Genomic DNA, 27,214 nt, shown 5'->3' with positions numbered 1-27,214 from the left:
TATATAATGCATCCAACGCCATTTTCTTCAGTCTTTCTTGCCGCGTGGTGCCCGAAGCAGAAGTTGTTTGCAAGTGCCGGTCGGCCGACTCCTGAGATTTTCGAAGTCGAATTTCAGATCCGAAGTCTTCAATAAAGCTAAGTACCCCATTGGGGAAACTTTTCTTGCCTCAGAACGATGTCAGAAAAAGTTAACAATTCTATTTCTTGTGGGAAGCAATACCTCATAAGGATTTTCATTCTTACTGCATACCTTCCCTAGGCCCAGACCACGACGTCACTAGTTGTCGTTTTTGTGCTAGGTTTAATAAGTGTACTATTAAAAGACGCTTCGACTTCGCACTACACTACTTCGGTAGAAAATTTAACTACACTATGCCGTCGGAGCAACCGACTACCGGCGTGCACAAAAAACGAAAGGATAAGGACAGGCAGCCTAGACCCAAGCCAGACTCCGAGGCCTTGGCTGGTCCGGTCTCCAATTCATCGGTCTTCAGTGAGGCTCCGACGCAGCCCCTGACTACCGCAGATCTGGAACCTGAGACCGCTTCGGAGCTTTTGTCGGAAAGTACTAGGCCGACGCAGCCATTTTGTTTAGCCCTTACCGACGACACTGCTGATAAAGATGTTGGTACTGCAGAAACACCTTTGGTTTCTGAAGGCGTCTTCAGACCGACGACGCTCACCATAAAAACATATCCTAAGACTAAGACCCCTATTAAACCTAAAAAGACTGCACTTCAGTCTCCAGTTCAAGGCCCCATGCCTAAGAAACAGATGATCAAAATGGCTGAAGATTTGATCTCTTTAATCAGGGGTTCCCAACCCCTACCCGACAAAAGGCCTAGACAAGAGGAAGATTACGCTTCCTCTGAACAAGTGTCTATTTCCTAAGGCTCCTCTAAGGACCAAGATTACTCCTTCTCCCCTTATGAAGATTCTGATGCTGAGGGATGTTCTTCGTTCCCCATTGCTGCAGTCCTTACTATTGGGTATAGTCCGCATCCAGTCGGCCCGAATACCAGAGTATAAGGCTGACGTCGGTCAGGGCGCATTAGACTGACGTCAGTACGTCAGGGTACTAATGCGCATGACCGACGTCATATCCTCAGTCTTTTTTGCCGCGTGGTCCGATGCAGAAGCAGTTTTGCGAGTGCAGGTTGGCGTTCTGAAATCTTTCCGAAACCGGAGTTTCAGACCGAAACAGAGTTGGCTAAGTACCCGTTGGGAACATTTTGGTTTTTCTTGCCTCAGTATTTTACCGGATGTCAGAAAAAGTGAATAACTGTATTTCTTGTGGGAAACAGATACCTCATAGGGATTACCATACCTTGTGTATAACTTGTTTAGGGCCTGAGCACGACGTTGTTGGTTGCCGCTCTTGTGCTAGGTTTAACAAACGCACTATTAAGAGGAGGTTAGACTGTGCCAGGTTAGTGTTTGGGAAGCGTTGCAATTATAAAATGCCGTCGGATGCTCCGGCGCCGCTTCGTCAAGAAGCGCAAGGACAAAACAGCGAAGCCTAGGGTTGATGAACCGGCAGTCCCGGACGCCGGTTCTTTAGGAGGCTCAGTGGAGCCAGAGGTTTTGCCAGGAGTTTCCATGGAGTCCCAGGCAGAATCTTTACTGTTACAGGATGTGCCTTCTCAGGAGGTAGGCCAGGCTGAGGGGCTTCTCAGGTGACTGTTCTTCCCTCTCTTCCCAAGGTAGTTAGAGCCTCTCCTTCTGTTGCCAAAACTTCTTTGAGAGGTAGGCCTAGTTTAGCTTCAGTGGGGGCTTCTCCTAGCATTTCGGGTTCTGTACCTAAGAAACATATGCTTAAAATGGCAGAAGATTTGATTACTATGATTAGAGGTTCTATGCCCCGCCTGATAAGAGGCCTAGGGTGGAACCAGAGTTTGATTGTTTTGAACAGTGTTCAGAGGCTTCAGGGTCTTCTGCGGAAGACTTGCAGGAGTATCCTACTTATTCTGATTCTGATGTGGATGATTCCACTCCTACAGCTACTCCTCCTGAGGATTTCTCATTTTCAGAGACTCTGCATTCCATGAGGGAGCACTTTAAATGGGAAGGCCAGGATTACTCTGATTCCAGGAAAAGGCTTAGGGAATTCTTGTTTTTACCCCAGCATAGGCCCTTAGCTATTCCTCCTGTGTTGAATGTGGTGGAAGATGTTTTTGCAGAGGCTTCCCTGAACCCTGACTCTTTGCCTCCTGCTCCTGTTAAGCCTGATAGGTATTATAGGGTGCCCGAAGCTCATAAGTATTTGTTTAAAAGTCCTAGGGCGGACCCAGAAACTATTTCTCAAGGGCCTAAAGGTGTTAAAGCTTCTGTGGTTAAAAATCCTGTTCCCACTGATAAAGAGGCAAGGGCTTTGGATAGGTGGGGAAAGAAAGTGTATACTTCTTCCACTCTAGCCATGAGAGCATTGAATTGTCAGTTTCACTTGCTAAAATATCAGAATTACCTCCTTTCACAATTGAAATCTAAGGTGGATGCTTTGGCTGGAGGTATTGAGTGTAAAGAGTTGCTGGATTTGGTTCATGTGTCTGAACAAGTGGGTAAGCATTCTTTGCAGTGTGGTTTTGATGCTGTACAGGCCTCCTCGAGGGTGGCCGCTACTAGTTCTGTTCTTCGCAGGCATGCCTGGTTGAAGGATCAGAATTTAGCTGAGCATGTTAAGACAAGGATTTTGGATGCTCCTTTACAGTCTGATGTGTTGTTTGGATCGCCTGTGGAAGCAGTTTTAAAGAAAATGGAGGACAAAGCTAAGTCTATGCAAACTGTTAAAGATTTTTGCAGGTGCAGCCACCGAAATTTAGTAGAAATTGGCCGGCTAAGGGGTGGACATATCCTGCTTATGATTCCCAGTCTAGGGGTAGGTCTAGACGTGGTAGGGGCAGGGCTCAAGGTTCTTTTAGGCCTAGAACAGGGAGTTCGCCTGCTCAGACTTCTGGTGAGGGCAGGGGTCAGTCCTTTCGTAAACAGACCCAATGACCTGTCTTTTCAGCTGCCAGTGGATTCCCGTCTGGCAGCTCCTTTGGGAGGAAGACTGTCTCTTTTCAAAGAAAATTGGGATTTAATTACTCGAGACAAATGGGTGTTGGATATCATTCACCACGGTTACAGATTTTATTTCCATACAATGCCCCCTTTCAAAGGCATGCCAGACGTTCCTCCTCCACAAAGAAAAGAGGCTCACAAACAAGTTTCTCAATTACTCCAGATAGGGGCCATTCAGCCAGTCCCTGTATCAGAAAGGGGCCTAGGATTTTATTCTCGCCTGTTCCTAGTACCAAAGAAAGGGAACACGTGGAGACCAATTTTGGATTTATCTCTCCTCAACACTTTTCTGGACATTCCCAAGTTCAAGATGTTGACGTTACAACAGCTTTTACCTCTACTGGGCAAAGATCACTGGATGGTAACTCTAGATCTCAAGGAAGCTTACCTTCATGTGCCTATCAGGCTAAGTTGCAGGAAGTATCTGCGGTTTCGAGCTGGAAATTCTCATTATCAGTTCTCTGCATTGCCCTTTGGCTTATCTACTGCGCCCAGAGTATTCACAAAGGTTCTGGCTCCAGTGATAGCTTACTTCAGGCTTCAAGGAATTCAAATCTATCCTTACTTGGACGACTGCCTGATTCTGGCTCAAGAACAGGAAGACCTTGTTCAGCATCTGGAACATGTTATAGCAGTGCTAAGATGCCTAGGGTATTCTGTGAACGAAATAAAGTCCAGTCTAGTACCCTCTCAAGACATGTGCTTTCTGGGTGTGAGACTGAATACAGCAGCCCAGTTGGCCTTTTTAACCCCGGACAAACAACAGAGTCTATCACTTTACTTCCATCAACTATCTCATCAGTCCGTGCTGACTGCAAGGACAGTCCTTCAAGCATTAGGGTTCATGGCATCTTGTATTCTGGTGCTTCCCAATGCCAAACTGCATATGAGGAAGCTACAATGGTATCTCAAAAATGTATGGACACAGCACTGCCAGGATTTGGACACTGTCATTCAAATAATACCTTGCCTTCAAACAGAATTTTTGTGGTGGGCTCAGGAATGTCACCTAAACAAGGGACTCTCTGTGACCCGGCCAGAGGCGAGTCAGATTTTAACGACAGATGCCTCGGACATTGCTTGGGAGCTCATCTAAATGGAAAGTGGATACAAGACAAGTGGCCTGCCAGACTACTGCATCTACATATCAACATGAAGGAGATGTTAGCAGTCCAGTTTGCATTAATGGCTTTCAAGGAGTTACTTCTTCCAGGGCAGGTGTTGATTCTAACAGACAACACAACTGTCATGTGGTACATCAACAAGCAAGGGGAACACATTCTTATCCTCTATGCAGGCAAGCAATGATTTTATGGGAGACTGCGCTAAGCTTGCAACTAACTCTTCAGGCAAGGTTTCTGCCAGGAGCACAGAACTCCTTAGCAGATGTGTTAAGCAGACAAATCATGGATCCCCACGAGTGGAAACTGGATCTTCATGTATTTCAAAAATTGACAGTGTCATGGGGAACTCCAGACATAGATCTGTTCGCTTCTCCACTAAACCACCAGCTGCCACAGTATTGCACAAAGGGGTTTCATTACACAGCTTGGAAAGTGGATGCTCTGTCTTTCAGTTGGAAAAACCTTCATGTGTATGCCTTTCCTCCTCTACCTCTTCTTCCAAAGGTACTATTAAAGGTCAGACAAGACCGGCCAAGGATGATTTTGATAGCTCCAGATTGGCCTCGGCAACACTGGTACCCACTACTACGGAGTCTGGTAAGGAAGCCTCCATGGCCTTTGCCTCTGATTCCTCATCTGTTATCTCAGCAGGATGGTCATCTGCTCAATGTCAAGCTTCACTCTCTTCATCTAACAGCCTGGCATATTCTGTGTTGAAACACAGCAGGTCTCAACTTCCTCAACAAGTTTTAAATGTGATTATGGAAGCTAGAAGACCTAGTACAAGGAAAGTGTACGCAGAAAAATGGAAGAGATTTTTATTTTGGAGTACAGCAAAGAATTTGCAGGTTTCTGAGCCTAATTTGAGTGCGGCTCTTCAATACCTTACTGAGTTATTGGACAAAGGTTTGTCCTTCTCTTCTATTAAGATTCATGCTGCAGCGATTTCAGCTCACTATGATTGTGACCCACCATTGTTTTCGCATCCTTTGTTCAAGCAGTTTCTTAGAGGGCAAAGAATATAAGACCCCCGTGAGCTCCTACTCCTGCTTGGGATCTCAATTTTGTGTTGGAAAAACTTACTCTACAACCTTTTGAGCCTGCGGCTACTGCTGAATTGAAATACTTGTCATGGAAGACTGCTTTTCTGTTGGCTATTACTTCTGCAAGAAGGGTGTCTGAGTTGCAGGCCCTTATGGCAGTAGAGCCATTTTTGATTTTCCATAAGGACAGGGTATCATTACGTACTAATCCTTCCTTTATGCCTAAGGTGGTTTCTAGTGTGGCTTTAAACCAGACTATTCATTTGCCTACTTTTTATGCAGACCCCCAAGATAAGGGGAAAAGATTTTGCACACTTTAGATGTACACAGGCAATTGCGTTATTATTTAAGCAGGACTAAGGATTTTAGGCAGTCTCAGCAGTTGTTTGTTTCTTTTGCTTTGAGTTCAGGGCAAGCCTGTGTCAAAACAAACTATTTCTAGGTGGATTGGCTTTTGCATTGCATTTTGTTATTCCCATCATGGCAAGGAGATTCCAGCTGGGATTAGGCCTCATTCCACTAGGGCTGCTGCCACTACAACAGCATTTCTAAGGGGTGGCAACTAAGGATATTTTGGAAGCAGCTACTTGGAGTTCAGTGCATACTTTCTCTAAGCATTATCACCTTCCTATCTACTCTAAGTCTAGGGCTGGTTTTGCCACAGCTGTTTTGCAAGGCATGTTGTCAGCTCCTGCTTCTTTATGATTTGCCAGCCTCCCTTACCTCTGCTTTGGGATTCTACCCAATAGTAAGGACTGCGGCAATGGGGAGCGAAGAACATAGTACAGTTTTGTACCTACCATAAATGTAGATGTTCGAGGATCCCATTGCTGCAGTCCAATCCCTCCCTCCTTCCCCTCTGTGTTTAGGGGTGGTTGTGTAGGTGAGGTTTCATGCTTATATTTTTTGTATATGTTCTTGTATATCTTGTACATATTTTTGGTGCAGGTATTTTGGGCCTTGTCTTTTTAGGGTCTTCTGACATCTGGGGCAAGAAAAGACTGAGGATATGACGTCGGTCATGCGCATTAGTACCCTGACGTACTGACGTCAGTCTAATGCGCCCTGACCGACGTCAGCCTTATACTCTGGTATTCGGGCCGACTGGATGCGGACTATACCCAATAGTAAGGACTGCAGCAATGGGATCCTCGAACATCTACATTTATGGTAGGTACAAAACTGTACTTTCTATTCCCTCAGCTTCTCCTCCTGAAGACTACTCCTTTGCGGAAACTTTACACACTATGAGGGAACATTTTCACTGGGAAGGTCAGGACTACTCTGACTCAAAGAAAAGGCTCAGAGAGTTTCTTTTACTCCCCCAGCACAGACCACTTGCCATCCCCCCAGTTTTAGACATTGTGGATGATGTTTACTTAGAATCCAGTTTGAACCCAGATTCTTTGCCTCCTGTTCCAGCCAAACCTGACAGATACTATAGAGTGCCTGATTCCCACAAATTCCTTTATAAAAGCCCTGCTGCTGATCCAGAGACCATCTCCCAGGGTCCCAAAGGGGCTAAGGCTTTTATGGCAAAAAATCCTGTACCCTCTGAAAGGGACTGCAGAGCACTAGACAGGTGGGGGAAAAAGGTTTACATCTCAGCCACTCTAGCTATGAGGGGAACTAAATTGCCAATTCCACATGCTAAAATATCAGCAATTTCTAATGTCTCAGTTAAAACAAAAAAATGAGCACTCCTTCAGCAGTCTGAATTGAAAGAAATGCAGAATCTCTGGCATGCAACTGAACAGGTGGGCAAACATACTTTACAATGTGGGTTTGATTCTTTGGAGGCTTCCTGCAGAGCAGCTGTCACTGGGTCTGTTATACGTAGGCATGCTTGGTTAAAGGAACAAACTCTGCCTGATCATGTTCAAGCAAAGCTTCTAGATGCTCCCTTACAACAGGATGTTCTTTTTGGAGTTAAAGCAGAAGTCGTCTTAAAAAAAAAATGGAGGATAAGGCAAAATCTATGCATACAGTCAAAGATTTTCTACAGGTACAGCACCCTCGCTTCAGCAGAAATTGGCCAACAAAAAACTGGTCCTTTCCAGCTACTGTGACAGACCACAGAGGGGTAAATACAGACGTCCAAGAAGCAGAGGACAACCACAAGGCCAGTACAAACCTCGACAATGGGGCACTGCAACACAGAAGGGAGGAGAAGACAGGTCCCAGACTACCAGAAGGCAAACTCAATGACTTGCACCTCATCTGGCCAAACAACACTCACTTGACAGCCCCCTTGGGACTTTTTTCAGACAACTGGCACATTGTCACAAAGGACAAATGGGTCCTAGACATAATTTCACGAGGATACAGATTCCATTTTCACACCTTGCCAATGAAAAGAGGAATGCAAACCTGCCACAAAATCAATGGACAGAGGCACAAAAATAAATTACAGCTCTCATGGACATGAGAGCCATTCAACTGGTACCTATTCAAGAGCAAGGCCAAAGATTTTACTCAAGACTGTTTCTAGTTCCCAGAAAGGACAATGCCTGGAGACCAATTCTGGACCTTTCAGTTCTAAACACCTTCTTAAAAGTACCCAAATTCAAGATGCTAACACTACAGCAGCTTCTTCCCATGTTGGGCAAGAAAGCATGGCTAGTAACGTTGGACCTCAAGGAGGCATACCTGCATGTCCCTATCAGACAAAGTTGCAGAAGATACCTCCGCTTCATTGCAGGTTCAACCCATTACCAATTCTCTGCACTGCCCTTTGGCTTATCTACTGCGCCCTGGGTCTTCACAAAATGCCTGGCACCAGTAATTGCATACTGCAGACAAAGAGGAATTCAAATATACCCATACCTGAACGACTGCCTCATCCAAGCAGAAAGCAAGGACATCCTCTTACAACATCTGGCTTTTGTAAAACATCTTCTAAATTGCCTGGGGTACACAGTAAACGAAAAGAAATCAAAACTAGTACCCTCACAAAATATGACATTCCTGGGTGCCAGCTTGAATACAATGGCCCAGAAGGCTTACCTGATGCCAGACAAGCAACTACAGCTGACTCAGTATTTCAAAACAATGGCAACAAAGACCCAACTACCTGCAAGAAAAATTCTGCAGGCCTTGGGATTCATGGAATCTTGCATACTACTAATACCATTTGCAAAGTTGCATATGAGGAAATTACAGTGGTACCTAAAAAGCGTATGGTCTCAACACAGCCACAGCTTGGACACAATAATATCTCTCATTCCCTGCCTACAACAGGAGTTTCTATGGTGGTCACAGGCATGTCACCTCAACAAGGGTCAGCCTTTCACCTTGCCCCCAGCCAGGCAAACTATTACAACAGATGCATCGGACTACGCCTGGGGGGGCACACATGGCAGGACAAGGCATATGGACTGCAGATCAAAGGAGTCTGCACATCAATCAAAAAGAGATGCTAGCTGTACAGAATGCTCTGACAGCCTTCAAGAGTCTATTACATCCAGGACAACTTACAATAAGGACGGACAACATCACAGTAATGTGGTACATAAACAAACAAGGGGGTACACACTCCTACCCTCTATGCAGGCAAGCAATGACCTTGTGGAACACAGCTCTGGCTTACCAAGTTCAGTTACAAGCTCAGTTCCTGCCAGGAAAAAAGAACACATTGGCAGACGACCTCAGCAGAAACATCATGGATCCCCACGAGTGGAAACTGGATCCACAAGTATTTGCAATGATAACTCAAAAATGGGGCCTTCCAGACATAGACCTGTTTGCCAGTCCTCAAAACTGTCAACTAACAAAATTTTGTACAAGGACACTGCACCATCAAGCTTGGAAAGTGGACGCACTCTCATTCAGTTGGAAAAACCTGACAGTATATGCCTTCCCTCCATTGCCTCTCCTCACAAAGTTGCTTCTGAAAGTCAGAAAGGAGAGACCACGACTGATACTCATAGCCCCAGACTGGCCATGCCAGCACTGGTACCCACTATTGAGGAATATGGCCCAGGGCCCACCTTGGATTTTACCACAAATTGCCCATCTGCTCACACAGCAAAACAATCAGATTCTTCACAGCCAGCTCAAAACCTTAAATCTGGCTGCATGGCAAATCACCTAAGCATCCAGCCAGCTCCTCTTTCCCAAGCAGTTATGGATGTTATTCTGGAAGCTAGGAGGCCCAGCACCAGGAAGGCCTATTCGGATAAATGGAAAAGGTTTTGCACCTGGAACCAAGCTAAAGGCCAAAACACACTTCAGCCTCACATGCCTCGGATTCTACAGTAGTTAACTGAGATGTTGCACAAAGGACTTTCTTTTTCTTCCATTAAAATCCATGCATCAGCTATTTCAGCCCACTACAACACGGATCCACTATTATTTTCGCATCCACTTCTAAGGCAGTTTCTCAGAAAAGCAAAAAAACATTAGGCCCCCCAGGAGAGCACCCACACCAACATGGGACCTCAATTTTGTTCTGGAAAAACTTACGCTACCTCCCTTTGAACCAGCTTTCTCTGCAGATCTACAGTTTCTATCATGGAAGACTGCCTTGCTGCTAGCAATAACTTCAGCTAGAAGAGTCTCAGAGGCTGTAGGCACTAATGGCAGTAGAACCTTTCCTCATTTTCCATCAAGACAGAGTTTCTCTACGAACTAATCCTTCCTTCATGCCTAAGGTGGTTTCCAGTGTGGCTTTAAATCAAACCATCCACTTACCCACCTTCTTCCCAAATCCACAGAACAAAGGAGAAAGACTCCTGCATTCCTTGGACATTCAAAGGCAACTTTGTTACTACATGGATAAAACTAAGGCTTTCAGAAAATCTGACCAGATGTCCTTCAAGGATGCATCTGCAGTCATAACATATGGGTTGTCCTGCCTCAGGCAGCCCTTCGGTCGGCCGGATTCCAACGTCTGGGTCTGGCCTCTGCTGATGTCGCACTTGCTCCGACGTCAGAACGTCTGGGTATAAAAGCATCAGCCGACGCCATTTTCCTCAGTCTTTCTTGCCGCGCGGTGCCCGAAGCAGAAGCAGTTCGCAAGTGCCGGTCAGCCAGCTCCTTTGATTCAGCTACCGAAGACTTCGAAAAAGCTAAGTACCCCGTTGGGGACTCTTTCTTGCCTCAGCCAATGTCAGATAAAGTGAATAATTGTTTAACTTGTGGGAAACAAATACCTCATAAAGATTTCCACTCTTACTGTCTATCTTGCTTAGGCCCAGACCACGACGTCTCAGCCTGCTCTGCCTGTGCTTCCTTCAACCGACGAACGCTTAGGCGTCGGTCGGAGTTTGCAGAGGAATATTTTGGGACTAACTTCACTTATATAATGCCGTCGGAGACTCCGACTTCACATACAGTTAAAAAACGGAATGACAAGGACCGACCCTTGCGGCCCGCGGTTTCGGCTAAAACCTCGGTCAGGCCTACCGCGAGTGTCTCGGTTTTTAGCTGAAACCGAGTCCTCGGTGCTTCCTGTTACCGAAACCTTACAACCGACCACCTCGGCCTCGGAGGCTCCGGCCGAGTCGGTTATTGAACTACCTACGGAAACCGGTGTCCAGGACATGTCCGACACCATTCCTTTAGACAAATCCACCCCTGCACGTGGTGCAGGCAGACCCCCTGCATCCATGTCCATTAAGGCTTTCTCTAGGGCTAAAGCTGCCAGACTTGCCAAAGCCTTGCCTCCCAAGTCTACCTCTCAGAGGCCTTCTACCAGCACTCAAATTCTCAGCTTAGCAGAGGACCTTATCTCCTTAATTAGAGATTCTCAACCTCACCCGGACAGGGGCTCTCTTCCACCTCCAGATAAAAGACCCAGAGTTGAGCCCTCTGACCCCCACTCTTCAGATGAGTCTACGGATGAATTTGTGTTGTCAGAGCACCAGCAGGAGGCTTATTCGGCCTACGAGGCTTCTGATGCTGAAGAATCTATTCCTTCGGCCTCCTTTCCTGAAGAATTTTCTTTTGGTGAGGCACTGCATTCCATGAGGGAGCATTTCCAATGGCAGGGCCAGGAATTTTCTGATTCCAGAAAAAGATTAAGGACCTTTTTATATTTACCTCAGCATAGGCCTTTGGCTATACCTCCTCTTTTGAATGTTGTTGATGATGTGTACTCTGATGCTAGTACAGCCCCTGATTCTCTGCCTCCGGCTCCTGCCAAACCAGATAGGTACTACAGGGTTCCGGATTCTCACTTTCACCTGTACAAGGCCCACACTGCAGACCCAGAAACCATTTCACAGGGCCCTAAAGGGGTTGCAGCTGCCACTGCTAAAAATCATTTACCTTCTGAAAGGGAATCTAGAGCTTTAGAGCGATGGGGAAATAAAGTGTATACCTCTGCAACTCTTTCTATGAGGGCATTAAATTGTCAATTCCATATGATTCAGTACCAAGAGTATTTGTTAGATGAATTGTATAAGAAACTTTCCTCCTCTGAGCCCCTTGACCATAAATCTCTTCAGGATCTGGTACATAACTCACAGCAGGTTAGCAACCATTTTCTGCAATGTGGCTATGATGCACTGGAAGCTTCAGGTAGGTCAGCAATGACAGGGGCATTTATACGAAGGCATGCCTGGTTGAAGGAACAAGCTCTACCGGACCATGTTAAAGCTAAGCTCCTGGATGCTCCAATGGAAAAACAAAAATTATTTGGTTCCACAGCCCAGGAAGTCTTAAAGAAGTATGAAGAAAAGGCAAAATCTGTGCAAACAGTCAAGGATTTTCTGCAGGTACAACCACCGAGATTCAGCAGAAACTGGCCTACTAAGAATTGGTCCTTTCCAGATTCAGACAGACCACAGAGAGGCAGGAACAGGCGTACCAGAGGTAGGGGGCAAGCTAGAGGCCACTACAGAGGTAGTCAGTGGCAGACACCCAACCAGAGAGGTAGTGCAGCTACAGCAACAACAACTGCTGCACCAGGACAAACACAATGACTTACTTCTGACTCCACCGACCAGGGCTTAATTAGAAGCACCATTGGGCGGAAAGCTTTCTTTATTTTCAGAAAATTGGCATTACATTACAAGGGAATCATGGACACTGCAAATAATAGACAAAGGGTACAGGTTCCATTTCCACACATTGCCAAAAAGACAAGGAATGCCAGACCTGCCACAAAATCAGAGGGCGGAGGCTTTGAAGCAAATCACCAAATTACTACAAATGAAAGCCATAGAAAAGATTCCTCTCTCAGAACAAGGCCAAGGTTTTTATTCAAGGCTATTCCTTGTTCCAAGAAAAGAAAAGCAATGGAGGCCTATTCTCGATCTGTCCGCACTGAACACTTACCTCATTGTGCCGAAATTCAAGATGCTGACCCTACAGCAACTTCTTCCCATGCTGGGCAAGGAGTCTTGGCTGGTGACCCTAGATCTCAAGGAGGCATACCTGCATGTCCCCATTCGACAAAGTTGCAGAAGACACCTCAGATTTCTTCCAGGATCAGAGCATTATCAATTCTCAGCATTGCCCTTTGGCTTGTCTACTGCGCCCAGAGTGTTCACAAAATGCCTGGCATCAGTAATTGCACACTGCAGACTTCAGGGGATTCAGATCTACCCATATCTGGACGACTGCCTGATACAAGCGGACAGCAAGACAAAATTGGTAAAGGACTTGGACTATGCCATCCAGCTGCTACAGGCCTTGGGATACACAGTCAACATCCAAAAATCAAGACTTGTGCCATCCCAAAGGATAACATTTTTGGGTGCAGATCTGGATACAACCACCCAAATGGCCTTTCCCACAGAAGAAAAGCAGAAACAACTTCCAGATTACTTCAAGAATCTGTTAAGACAAACTCAACTAACTGCAAGGAAAATCCTGCAGGCCCTGGGTTTCATGGCATCCTGCATAATATTAATCCCACAAGCCAGGCTGCATATGAGAAGATTACAATGGTACCTAAGGAGTGTATGGTCTCAGCACAGTCACAGCTTAGAAACTCTGATTCCAGTCATACCTTGCCTTCAGAAGGAATTCCTGTGGTGGGCTCTAGCCTGCCAGACCAACCGAGGGTTGCCTTTCTTGAAACCAAAAGCAAACCAAATCATCACCACGGACGCTTCAGACCGAGGTTGGGGAGTGCACATGGAGGACAAATGTATCCAAGGCCTATGGTCTCAAGGGCAGATGCAAATGCACATAAACCAAAAGGAAATGCTGGCAGTGATGCATGCAATTGAGGCTTTCAAGCCTTTCCTTCAACAAGGCCACCTGCTAATAAGGACAGACAACACCACAGTTATGTGGTACATAAACAAGCAAGGAGGCACGCATTCCTACCCTCTATGCAGACTGGCTATGAATCTATGGGATCTTTGTTTGAAACAAAATATACAACTACAGGCCCAGTTCGTACCAGGGAAAGACAATACTCTGGCAGACAGCTTAAGCAGAACTACCATGGATGCACACGAATGGATGCTGCACCCAGACATCTTCTTACTCATAACACAGGCATGGGGAAGGCCCGAGATAGATCTATTCGCCTCTCCCCACAATCATCAACTGAAAATTTTTTGCACAAGGACATACCATCCACAAGCATGGAAAGTGGACTCTCTCATTCAGCTGGAAAGCCCAAAAAGTCTATGCTTTCCCACCAATCCCATTAATGTCCAAGGTTTTACTGAAGATCAGGGCAGAAGAGCCAAAAGTGATTCTGATAGCTCCAGACTGGCCAAGGCAGCATTGGTACCCACTGTTGAAGAGCTTATCACAGACGAAACCGTGGCCTCTCCCATTATGGCCTCTTCTTCTGACTCAGAACAATTACAAGATCCTGCATCCCAACCTAAAGACCTTGCAGCTAATAGCCTGGAGAATACCATGACTCCTTCCCAGGACAGCTTATCCCAGAGGGTAAAGGACATTATTATGGAAGCTCGCCGCCCTTCCACAAGGAAGGCATACTCAGCAAAATGGAAAAGATTTCTCAGTTGGAACACAACAAAAGGCCTTGATGTGACAGTGATGAACATGGCACATATACTGGAATACTTAGCAGAATTGTTCCACGATGGCCTGTCTTATTCTTCCATTAAAATACATGCCTCAGCAATTTCAGCAGAATACAATGCGAATCCTCCTATCTTTTCGCATCCCCTCTTAAGACAATTTCTCAGAGGATTCAAAAACATCAATCCTCCAAGGAGACCACCTTTACCTACTTGGGACCTTAACTTTGTGCTGGAAAAACTAACACTTCCTCCATTTGAACCAGCAGCATCGGCAGATTCACAGTTTCTATCTTGGAAAACTGCATTCCTTCTGGCCATAACTTCAGCAAGAAGAGTATCTGAGTTACAAGCTTTAATGGCAGTGCAGCCATTTCTTATTTTTCATCAGGACAGAGTCTCATTCAGAACCAACCCAACCTTTATGCCAAAGGTGGTATCTAGAGTATCCTTGAACCAAGCAATTCATTTGCCTACTTTCTTCCCAAATCCACAAAATAAAGGGGAGAAACTACTACACACTCTGGATATTCATAGACAATTACGCTACTACATGGACAGAACTAAAAGTTACAGAAAGACTGACCAACTGTTTGTAGCATATGCTGCTGGGACACAAGGAAAAGTAATTTCCAAACAATCTCAAAATGGATAGGAAATTGCATTCACTTTTGCTACTCCTTTCATGGAAAGACTGTTCCTGTGAATATTAGGCCTCATTCCACGAGAGCCACAGCCACCACTACAGCCTTCCTAAGAGGGGTGGCTACCAAGGACATTTTAGAAGCTGCTACCTGGAGCTCCGTGCATACTTTTGCCAAGCATTACAATTTACCCTTATACTCCAGATCCAGAGCAGGCTTTGCTACTGCAGTCCTGCAGGGTCTCTTAACTACACCATCTTTTTCTTAGTACCTCCTCCCACAGATTGGCTATGGTATTCTACCCATATGTTATGACTGCAGATGCATCCTTGAAGGACATAGTACAGTTTTGTACCTACCATAAATGTAGATGTCCGATAGGTATGCATCTGCAGTCAGGTTTACCCTCCCTCCTTCCCCTCTGTGGTATTCCTAGGGTGCTTACCCCTCTATTAGCTAGCTGGGGGAATCTGTTGTGGTGTATTTGTTTGTATTGATATATTTATATATATGTATATATTTTTGCAATTTTTTGGCATTTTTTCCAAATTTAGCCGCCTTAGAGGGCACCTGGCATCTGGGGCAAGAAAAACTGAGGAAAATGGCGTCGGCTGATGCTTTTATACCCAGACGTTCTGACGTCGGAGCAAGTGCGACATCAGCCAAGGCCAGACCCAGACTTTGGAATCCAGCCGACCGAAGGGCTGACTGAGGCAGGACAACCCATATGTTATGACTGCAGATGCATACCTATCGAACATCTACATTTATGGTAGGTACAAAACTGTACTTTCTTTGTATCCTATGCTACAGCTTCACAAGGGAAGGCTATATCAAAACAAACCATTTCCAAATGGATAGGACATTGCATTTGTTTTTGCTATACCCATCATGGAAAACTAGTTCCTGCTACCATTAGGCCCCACTCTACCAGGGCAACAGCTACATCTACAGCCTTCCCTCAGGGGGGTTCCAACCAAGGAGATTTTGGAAGCTGCAACTTGGAGTTCAGTACACACCTTTACCAAACACTATCACTTACCTCTTTACTCTAAGACTAGAGCTGGCTTCGCCACTGCAGTTCTGCAGGGCCTTCTAGCCTCCTCTAACCCTCTATAACTCCATCCTTAGCTTTGGGATTCTACCCAAGTGTGATGACTGCAGCAGGGTAACATGATGAACATAGTACAATTTTGTACCTACCGTAAATGTAGATGTTCGAGTGTACACCCTGCTACAGTCCAGGTTACCCTCTCTCCATCCCCTCTGATCTAACTGGCTAAATCTCTACAATACCTTCCCGATGTATTTGCTTATAGCTGGAGGGATTTTGTGTTTGTGCAAAAATTACTTAATTTGGTACTAATTACTGACCACCTTTTTGGGGGCACCTGACATCTGGGGCAAGAAAAACTGAAGAAAATGGCGTTGGATGCATTATATATACCCCTGGCGCACTGACGTCAGGGAAGAAGCGACAGCAACCGACGCCGGACCAAGACTTTGGAATTCCGGCCGACTGCTGGACTGCCTGACGACAGGATAACCCAAGTGTGATGACTGCAGCAGGGTGTACACTCGAACATCTACATTTATGATAGGTACAAAACTGTACTTTTTTTCTGGTCAGAGCCCATTTAAATTAGAGGGCTGTGTCACTTCTTTTTCCCCTGTGTGTTCCCATTTTTTCCCGATAGCTTGATCCGTTTAAGTTACAGAGTCTAGCTTAGTTGTGCATATATATTAAACAAAAAAAAAAGAATTATTTCTATTCTGTTTTTTTGTTTGTGTAGTTCTTCCTCAAAATGTCAGGCAAGGAATCAAAACCCATGAGTTTCAAAAAATGTGACAATTGTGGAAAGAAAGTGCCCCTGAGTGATAAACACACACTTTGTGTTTATTGTCTTGGGGCTGTCCATCTCCAGGAGTCATTGTCTGTTTTTCATGCTTTTAATCATAGAGCACTCCTAGAGAGGAAAAACAAATTAATTCTGAAAGGACTTTTAAAAAGCCCCCTCTCTGAGGCATTGGAAGAAGGTCCGGGTTCATCCAAATCTGACAAGTCTCACTCTTCAAAGTCTGACAAATATGGGAAGAGGTCTTTCTCTTCCAGTTTATTGGAGCTGACACAAACGATGCCAAAACTATCCTCCTTGGATCCAAAGGTTATTGGATCCGACAAATCTTCATTAGCTCCGACACCTTCTAGCTTGATGCTGGTTGAGTTTGAATTAAGGAGCTGATGTCCGGCCTTGGAACCAATCTCCCCTATACTTAGATCTCTAATTTTACAAAGGTCAAGATCTCCCACCTTCTGGACTCAGTCTTCCAGGAGTCTGTTGGATGACGACGTGGATCGGGTGATATAGAAACTCTGGAAAACACCAGCGCTGGCCAACGTACTGTTGGATCTACCCACGAGGGCTTTGGATTCTACCACATCCACCTCTTCTGCTCTGATTCCTCCTGCGATCCAACCCCTGGCTTTGGAGTTGGAAGACCCGGAGCTGGTCTTAGTGGAACAGCTGGATCTGAGACGTACTACAGGATGTTCTTCGTGTTTAACTGTTGCAGTCATCACGTTTGGGTTATCTGCCTGCAGGTATCCCTCAGCCGGCCTGAATACCTAAGTCTTCGGATTTCTGCATTGGATGCAGTCGCTTCTTTATTGACGTCAGTTCATCAGGGGTATAAAACATGTAGCCGACACCGTTGCATCAGTCTTTCTTGCCATGCAGTGCCTGAAGCAGAAGTAGTTTGCAAGTGCTGGTTGGCAGTCTCCTGAAATTTTAGTTTTTGAGTTTCAGACCCGAAGTCTTCAGAAAAGCTAAGTACCCCGTTGGGGATCCTTTTTCTTGCTCTAACAGATGTCAGTAAAAGTTAACAATTGTCTTACCTGTGGAAAGCAAATACCTCATAGAGATTTTCATTCTTACTGCATCCCCTGCTTAGGCCCAGACCATGACGTCCCTCGTCGATTTTGTGCCTTATACAACGCCCGAACTATCCATTATCAGGCTATTTTTGCAACTAATTATTTTCGTACTCTTTCTGTGTACTCCGAAATGGCTTCATCAAGCCATCCGACTAACAATCTTCCAAAAAAATGTAACGATAAAGACAGAGACCGCATAGGTCCAAAACTGCCGACAGTGCTTCCGATAAGCTAGTTGCCAGTCCCACAGTACTCAGCCCCTGATACCCACTACTTCTGATTCGCAGGCCTCTACTGAGATCTATTCGGAGTCTGGTGTGCTGCGAGATGCTTCTTCGACTTGAAACCTGCGGATGTCTCTACCGTGGATGGATCCGGAGCAGCTGTGCAGGCACCGGCTTCTGAGGGATGTATTCAGGCCTACAGACATTCATATTCAACCTAAGCCATCATTTTCATCCAGGCCTAAAACTATCACCACACCTAGAAAACTGACGACCAAACCACAGGCCCAGGCCCATATGCCTAAAAAACAAATGCTTAGAATGGCTGAAGACCTCGTTACCTTGATTAGGGGAAGCCAGCCTTCCCCCTCTGAGACCTAGAACTGAGTTTCTTTCTGATTCTTCTAATCAGGAATCTGATTTTTTTGCTCCTTCTGATTACCAGGAATTTCCCTTATCTACTTATGAGGATTCTGATGCAGAGGATTCCATTCCCTCTGCTTCCCTCCAGAAAATTTTTCTTTCGGTGAAACCTTGCACATACTCTTAGGGAGCATTTCCGCAGGGAAAGCTAGGATTACTCTGACTACAAATAGGGGCCTGGGGCATTCTTACTCCTACCTCAACACAGGCCTTTAACTATCCCACCTGTTGTGGACGTTGTAGATGATGCTTTCTTGGAATCTAGCCTTTCCCCAGACACTTTACCTCCAGCTCCCAGAAAACCTGACGGGTATTACAGAGCACCTGACTCTCACAAGTTCCTCTTCAGGAATCCTTCTGCAGATCCAGACACCATTTTCCAAGGGCCAAAAGGCATTAAGACTACTGCTGCCAAAAACCCTGCCCCTTCTCATAGAGATTCTAGAGCCTTAGACAGATGGGGTAAGAAGGTATACACTTGTGTTACTTTGGCCATCAGGGCTTTAAATTGCCAGTTTCATATGTTAAAGTATCAGCAGCATGTTATGGGGCTACTTAAAGAGAAAATTATGTTGATTCCTGACTGTACTGAACACAAAGAATTACAGGATTTAATGCATTCTGCAGAACAAGTTAGAAGCATCTTGCAGGGCTGCTGTCACTGGGTCTGTACTTAGAAGGCATGCTTGGCTTAAGGAACACAACTTGCCAGATGATGTAAAAGTTAAATTACTGGCTGCTCACTTAAACCAAGACCACCTTTTTGGCAACAAAGCAGAAGTCCTCAAAAGGATGGAGGAAAAAGCTAAATCTATGCAAACTGTTAAAGATTTCCTACAAGAACAGCCTCCCAGATTCAGTAGGCATTGGCTTTCTAAGAACTGGTCCTTTTCAGTCCCTTCTAGGCCTTTTCAGTCCAAACCCAGGAACAGCAGACCACCTAGGCTACAGCCTCAGGCTTCACACAAACCTAAGCAGTGGGGGCCTCGCTTTTCCAAAGCAGGGAGTAGTAAGCAACCCCCTATGGAAAAATGGCACAGTGACTTAACCTTAACCCTTCCAAGCTCTGCTCTACTACCTGCTCCCTTAGGAGGAAAGCTCGCCCTGCATGCAGAAAACTGGGAACTCATTACCCAGGACAATTAGGTTTTGAACATAGTTTACCAAGGATACACATTCCACTTCCACACCCTACCAACCCCAAATGGTTGGCCAGACCTACCCCCAAATTAATGGGCAGAGGCCCAACAGCGGGTTCTCTCTCTCTCGTCAGTATCAGGGCTATTCAGCCTGTCCCAGCAGGATAAAGGGGACTAGGCTTTTATTCAAGACTTTTTCTGGTACCCAGAAAAGGCAACTCCTGGCATCCTATCCTGGACCTCTCTATTCTCAACACCTTTCTGGTAGTTCCAAAATTCAAAATGCTAACTCTGCAACAGCTTCTTCCCATGCTAGCCAAGGATGCCTGGGAAGGAACTTGATACTCATTGCTCCATACTGTCCTCATCAAGTCTACTTTCCTTCCTGTGGCCTCATCTTCCAGAGGCGCTATGAATTTTGGACTTGGTTCCAGACCTTCTGACTCATGCGTCAGGAACACTCCATTCATCCCTTCAGGCCCTCAAACTGACAGCTTGGCTGTCCCAATTCTAACGATAGCCAGGTTTCCAAACCTCTCCTTTCCAGTTAAACATATTCTAATATTTTATCATAAGACTTCAACAAGGAAGATGTATAAAAGCAAATGGAAAAGATTCTCCTTATGGGCTACTCCTAACCATATCGATCCTTTTTCTACTCCAGTCAGTTTCATTCTAGATTTCCTAGCAAAACTGTTCAGTGACGGTGATGCTGCAGCTACTATTAGAGTTCAGCTAGCAGCGATCTCCAGCTTTTATTTCGGAGACTCTGGCTCTAACATAACGTCTCATAAACTATGTAAAGCCTTTCATAAGGGTACCTTGTTAATAAGACCACCTATCAGAGACTCTCCAATGCCATGGGACTTAAATTTCATCCTATCCTGCATAGTTTTTCATCCCTTTGAACCAGGATTGTTTTGCGAATTGAAAATTTTGACCTGTAAAAACATTTTCTTGATAGCAATCACCTCTGCTAGAAGGGTGTCAGAGTTGCAGGCCTTGTCCATAAAGCCCCCATACTTACTTTACCATAGAGACAGGTTGTCCTTGTGAACAAACTCTTACTTTTTGCCCAAAGTAGCTTCAGAGTCAAATTTGAACCAAACTATAGAATTGCCAGCTTTCTTCCCAAATTGAGAACAAGACAGAATGCATGTTACATCAACTGAATGTACATAGATAATTGTGTTTTTACTTGCACAGAACTGCAAAAGTTTGAAAATTTGATCAGTTGATGTTCTTCATGTTTCACTGTTGCAGTCATCACATTTGGGTTATCTGCTTGCAGTAGCCCTCAGTTGGCCTGATTTTCAAAGTCTTGGGTCCTGCATCAGTTGCTGTTCCGTGACGTCATGTAGTCAGGGGTATAAAGCATTAAAGCATGCAGCCGAAGCCATTGCATCAGTCTTTCTTGCCATGTGGTACCCGATGCAGAAGCAGTTCGCAAGTGCCGGTCGGCCGACTCCTGAAATTTTCGTTTTCAAGTTTCAGAACCGAAGTCTTCAACTAAAGCAAAGTACCCAATTGGGGAAACTTTTTCATGCTCTAAACCAATGTCAGTTAAAGTCAGTAATTGTATTTCTTGTGGAAAGCAAATACCTCATAAAGATTTTAATTCGTACTGTATTCCTTGCCTAGGACCTGACCACGACGTACCTTGCTGTCGGTTTTGTGCCTTATTTAAGCAACGAGCTATTCATCATTGGTGTATTTACGCTTCTAAATATTTTGGTACTCTGTTCTATTATCCAGATATGTCTTCGGTAAGCCATCCGACTACCGACATTCCGAAAAAATGCAAAGATAAAGATAGAGACAGTCCGCCTCGGTCCAAAACTGCCAACGACGTTTCTCCTAAGCCAGTTGTCAGTTCACCGGTTTTCAGTGAGGCGCTTTCGCAGCCTCCGATACCCACTACTTCAGATTCGTAGGCCTCTACTGAAACCCATTCGGAGTCCGGTATGCCGTGAGATGCTTCAACTCTGGAACCTGCAGATGTCTCTACCTTGGATGGGTCCGGAGCCGCTTTGCAGGCACCGGCTTCTGAGGGTGTATTCAGGCCTACTGACTTGCATATTAAACTGATGCCATCTTCTTCTTCAAGGCTTAAAACTCGAACCACGCCTAGAAAACCGTCACCCAGACCGCATGGTCAGGCCTCTATGCCTAAAAAACTAATAATAAGAATGGCTGAAGACCTTATTACTTTAATCAGGGGAAGCCAGCCTTCCCCCTCTAAGAGACCTAGGATTGAATTTGCTTATGATACTTCTGACCAGGATTCTGAAATTTCTGTTTTTTCTGCTGACTAGGATTTACCTACCTCTGCTTCTCCCCAGAGGATTTCTCTTTTGGTGAAACCTTACATACTCTTAGGGAGCATTTTCGGTGGAAAGCCAGGATTACTTTGATTCTAAAGAGAGGCTTAGGGATTTTTTACCCCTGCCGCAATACAGGCCTTTAGCTGTCCCTCCTGTACTGGACATTGTTGATTTTGACTTTTCGGAATCTAGCTTGGGCCCTGACTCTTTACCTCCTGCTCCCAGTGAACCTGATAAATATTACAGGGTTCCTGACTGTCACAAGTTCCTTTTTAAAAATCCTACTGCGGATCCATAGACCATTTCATAGGGACCCAAGGGTATTAAGGCTACTACTGCCAAAAATCGTACCCCCTCTGATAGAGACTCCAGGGTGCTGGATAGATGGAATAAGAAGGTATACACTTCTGCAACATTGGCCATTAGGGCCTTAAACTGCCAGTTTGATATGTTAAAGTATCAGCAGCATATTATTGGATTGCTTAAACAGAAAATGATGTTGATTCCTGACTGTGATGAAAATAAGGATTTACAGGATTTAATGCATTCTGCTGAGCAGGTTGGAAAACATACTTTGCAATGTGGTTTTGATTCACTAGAGACATATTGCACGGCTGCTGTCACTGGGTCTCTACTTAGAAGGCATGCTTGGCTTAAGGAGCAATCTTTGCCAGATCATGTTAAAGCTAAATTACTGGATGCTCCCTTAAATCAAAACCGCCTGTTTGGCAACAAAGCAAAAGCAGTTCTTAAAAAGATGGAGGAAAAAGCTAAATCTGTGCTAACTGTTAAAGACTTCCTACAAGTACATCCTCCAAGATTTAGTAGGCATTGGCCCTCTAAGAATTGGTCCTTTCCTGCCTCTTCCAGACCTTCTCAGTCCAAACCCAGAACCAGCAGAACACTCGGGCTTCAGTCCCAGGGTACTCACAGGGCTAAGCAGTGTGGGGGACTCGCACTTCCATATCAGGGAGTAGTAAGACTCCCTCCTTCGGTAAACTGTCTGAATGACTTCACTTTAAAACTTCCAAGCACTTCTCAACTGACTGCTCCTTTGGGGGGGGGAGATTGCTCTGCAGGCAAAAAACTGGGAACTTGTTACCCAGGACAAATGGGTTTTAAATATAGTTTCCCAAGGATACAGATTTCACTTCCACATGTTACCAACCCCAAACGGTTGGCCAGCTCTACCCCCAAATCAGTGGGCAGAGGCTCAAAAGCAAGTACTCTCTCTCTCTCTCTCTTAAGCATAAAGGCCAGAAGGGGAAAAGGGACAAGGTTTCTACTCAAGACTTTTCCTGGTACCCAGAAAAGACAACTCATGGCGTCCTATCCTGGACCTTTCTATCTTAAATACCTTTTTGGTGATTCCAAAATTCAAGATGCTAACTCTTCACCAGTTGCTTCCTATGCTAGGCAAAGATGCCTGGTTGGCAACACTGGATTTAAAGGAAGCCTACCTGCACATCCCAATCAGGGAATCTTGAAAAAGATACTTAGGCTTCAAAGCAGGCTACATGCACTATGAGTTCTCTGCACTGCCTTTTGGCTTATCTACTGTGCCCAGGGTATTCACAAAGTGCCTAGCTCCAGTCATTGCATTTTGAAGGCAAAAAAATATTCAAATATACCCTTACCTGGATGATTGTCTAATTCAGGCAGAAAGCCAGGACTTACTTTGAATCATTTAGCATTTGTACAAAAGGTGCTAACTTGTCTGGGGTACACCATAAACGCAAAGAAATCACATCTGGTACCCTGTCAACAATTTATATTCCTTGGAGCAGGCTTGAACACAACTTCCCAGATGGTTTTCCTCATGCCAGAGAAACAAATTCATTTGACAACTTCAAACTAATGGCCACAAAAACCTTGCTATCTACAAGGCAAATGCTGCAAGCCTTGGGGTTCATGGCCTCCTGCAGTCTACTAATTCCATATGCAAGACTGCATATGAGGAAACTGCAATGGTATCTAAAAAGCCTATGGTGTCAACATTCTCAGGATCTAGAAGCAATGATTCCTAGCATATCTTGCCTACGGTTAGAGTTCCTTTGGTGGGCAGAGGCCTGCCACCAAAACAAGGGACTACCATTCACTCCACCCCCTGCCACACAGACCCTAGCAGACGCATCAGACTATGCATGGGGGGGGGGACTCACCTGGCAGGGAAGTGCATTCAGGGCAAATGGAACCCAAGTCAAATGTACCTGCATATCAATCGAAAAGAAATGTTAGCTGTACAGAATGCTCTGACAGCCTTCAAGGACCACATTCTTCCAGGACAATTAATGGTAAAGACGGACAACACCACTGTTATGTGGTACATAAGCGGGGGGTATCCATTCTTACCCCCTCTGCAGACTAGTCATGGCTCTGTGGAACACAGCCTTGAGCTAACAAGTGCATCTACAGGCTCAATTCCTGCCAGGAAACTGCAGACAAACTAAGCAGAAATCTCATGGACCCACACGAGTGGGAACTGGAACCAAAGACTTTCAGCATGTTGATAAACAAATGGGGGAGCCCAGATATAGACCTGTTTGCCTCCCCCCAGAACTACCAATTGGACAAAGTGTACACAGCTGTACTTTTATTTTTCAGATTCAAAGAAAGATTCCCCTGTCTCTAAAGTTACACTTTCTAAATGGATTTTAGACTGTATAACCTTTATCTATAAGTTTGAAAATAAAGACCTTCCAGAAAGAGTTAAAGCCCATTCTGCAAGAGCCGTTGCAACTTCTTAATTTTTTAGGGCTAAATTACCAAGTGACACCATTTGTGCTTGCAGCAACATGGGCTAAACCACATTCCTTTATAGCTCATTACAAAGTTGATTTGACCTCCAGGAGTAGGGCCTCTTTTGGATCCACGATTCTGAGGAATATTCTCCCTTGAGGTACCCGAGACTCAGTGTGCTAGGGACGGTGTCCCAACCTAATAAGAATGAAGGTGCGATAGAACAACATCACATAAAGAAGTTATGTACTCACCATAAACGGTCCATGTGTGTTGTCCATCTTCACCTTCATTCTTATATCCCACCCTCCTTCTCCTATCCTTTACTCCTAGAAGACTGAGTCTATATAACTGGATTATCTTGACCTCTGACCACTTTCATCAGCCTCTAGTTATTTAATTGAAACACTCATAGCCTTATAATTAGTGTAAATAAGATCTGGAGAGGGTTCCAGTGTATGCTGCGATAAGGATTTAGCCACATGCTGGCAAAGAGCCTTGCGCTTACAAATAAAGGCCGAGGTGGATCTGTGGATCGGATCCGAACCCAAGTCACTCTCTTTTAGCTATTAAAGTTTATTGTACCTTCCACTGTATTCCATAGAGCTGGAATACTAAGTCCCCACCCCTGTCCAGTTTATCTTGCTCTTTTAAAAATTATTGGCTCTGCCCTTAGACTGTAAGTTTGGGTTACCCCCTCTTTCATATCTAACTGCTTAGTGCACACTCGACTCTTAGTATGTTAATCAGTTTTTCCCATATTACTTTTAAAATATGCAACATCAAGTCATTTGGGAGCCTACATTCTGCCTCTCAATAGTCATGTTGGGATTACTGCCTCTGTTTTACTCCTGGTTGAGAGAAGGAACACAGGGCCGTTATTTCCTGGAGACTGCTGAAAACCAGAAAGCCTAATAACTTTTTCGTAGGTGTCAAATTAGAATTTGTAGTACTATATTCCTCCTTGTGAGAGAAGGAGCAGAGGGCATTGATTCTTGATAGTCTCTGGTTCGGGAGGGAGAATCTGAGTAGAACCTTCCTGATTGGTCTGGTTGCTATTCAAGGCATCTACCAGGAAAGGCTACAACAAGCCCACAGGCTCCTGCATCATCTGTAAAAGACAGTGAGACAAAGAGCCTGTGGCCTGCTTCTGATTGTGGGATTAGGGCTACTGTCTTCCTTCTGGTGAGAGAAGAAACAAAAAGGGTATTGTATCACAGCACCATGAAGTTGTGGTGATACCAGTACTAGTAGTAGCCAGATGTTCTTCGTGTTTCACTGTTGTAGTCATTACATTTGGGTTATCTGCCTGCCTGAATATCAAAGTCTTGGATCCCTGTGTCGGATGCTGTCCCTTCTTCCATGACGTCAGGGGTATAAAACATGCAGCCGACGCCATTACATCAATCTTTCTTGCCGCGCATTGCCTGAAGTAGAAGCAGTTTGTAAGTGCTGGTCGGCCGACTCCTGAAATTTTCGTTTTCGAGTTTCAGAACCGAAGTCTTCAAAAAAGCTGAGTACCCCATTGGGGATCCTTTTTCTTGCTCTAAACTGATGTCAGTAAAAGTTAACAATTGTATTACCTGTGGAAAGCAAATACCTCATAAAGATTTTCATTCGTACTGCATTCCTTGCTTAGGCCCAGACAACGATGTCCCTCACTGTCGGTTTTGTGCCTTATTCAACCCCCGAACTATTCATCGTTGGTTTATTTTTGCTGCAAATTATTTTGGTACTTGGTTTAACTATCCAGAAATGGCTTCGGTAAGCCATCCGACCACCGACATTCCAAAAAAACATAAAGATAAAAACAGAGACAGACCGCATAGATCCAAAGCTGCCGACAACGCTTCCGTTAAGCTAGTCACCAGTTCACCGGTACTCAGTGAGGCGCTTTCGCAGCCCGTGATACCCGCTACTTCAGATTCGTAGGCCTCTACTGAGACCCATTCGGAGTCCGGTATGCCGCGAGATGCTTCTTCGACCATGGAACCTGCGGATGTCTCTACTTTGGATGAGTCCAAAGCCGCTGTGCAGGCACAGGTTCTGAGGGTGTATTCAGGCCTACTGACTTGCATTTCAAACCGACACCATCTTCTTCTTTAAGGCCTAAAACTCAACTCATGCCTAGAAAACCGACGCCCAAACCGCATGGTCAGGCCCATATGCCTAAAAAAAACAAATGGTAAGAATGGCTGAAGACCTAATTACTTTAATTAGGGGAAGCCAAGCCTTCACCCTCTGAGACCTAGAATTGATTTTCTTTCTGATTCTTCTGATCAGGATTCTGAAATTTCTGTTTCTTCTGATTACCTGGATTTGCCCTTATCTACCTGTGAGGATTCTGATGCAGAGGACTCCATTCCCTCTGCTTCCCCTCCAGAAGATTTTTCTTTTAGTGAAACCTTGCACATTGTTAGGGAGCATTTCTGCTGGGAATGCCAAGATTACACTGACTCCAAAAAGAGGCTTAGGGAATTCTTACCCATTCCTCAACACAGGCCTTTAGCTATCCCTCCTGTCCTGGACATTGTAGATGATGCTTTCTTGGAATCTAGCCTGGCCCTAGACACTTTACCCACAGCTCCCATGAAACCTGGTTT

The 27,214-nt window shown here is 45.0% G+C and overlaps 1 protein-coding gene across 3 annotated transcripts in view; it reads left to right on the top strand.

Moving 5' to 3' along the window:
* Window positions 1-27,214, top strand: part of EP400 (E1A binding protein p400) — a 3,509,270-nt gene that overhangs the window by 1,472,695 nt on the left and 2,009,361 nt on the right. The gene's annotated exons all lie outside the window — the stretch shown is intronic.

The sequence above is a fragment of the Protopterus annectens genome, chromosome 1.part0 (genome assembly GCF_019279795.1).
Source record: "Protopterus annectens isolate FY-2018-M chromosome 1.part0, PAN1.0, whole genome shotgun sequence".
In the NCBI taxonomy this organism is placed as follows: Eukaryota; Metazoa; Chordata; order Ceratodontiformes; family Protopteridae; genus Protopterus; species Protopterus annectens.
Note: the sequence above shows the minus strand (reverse complement) of the source record. Positions and strands in the feature narration are given on the sequence as shown.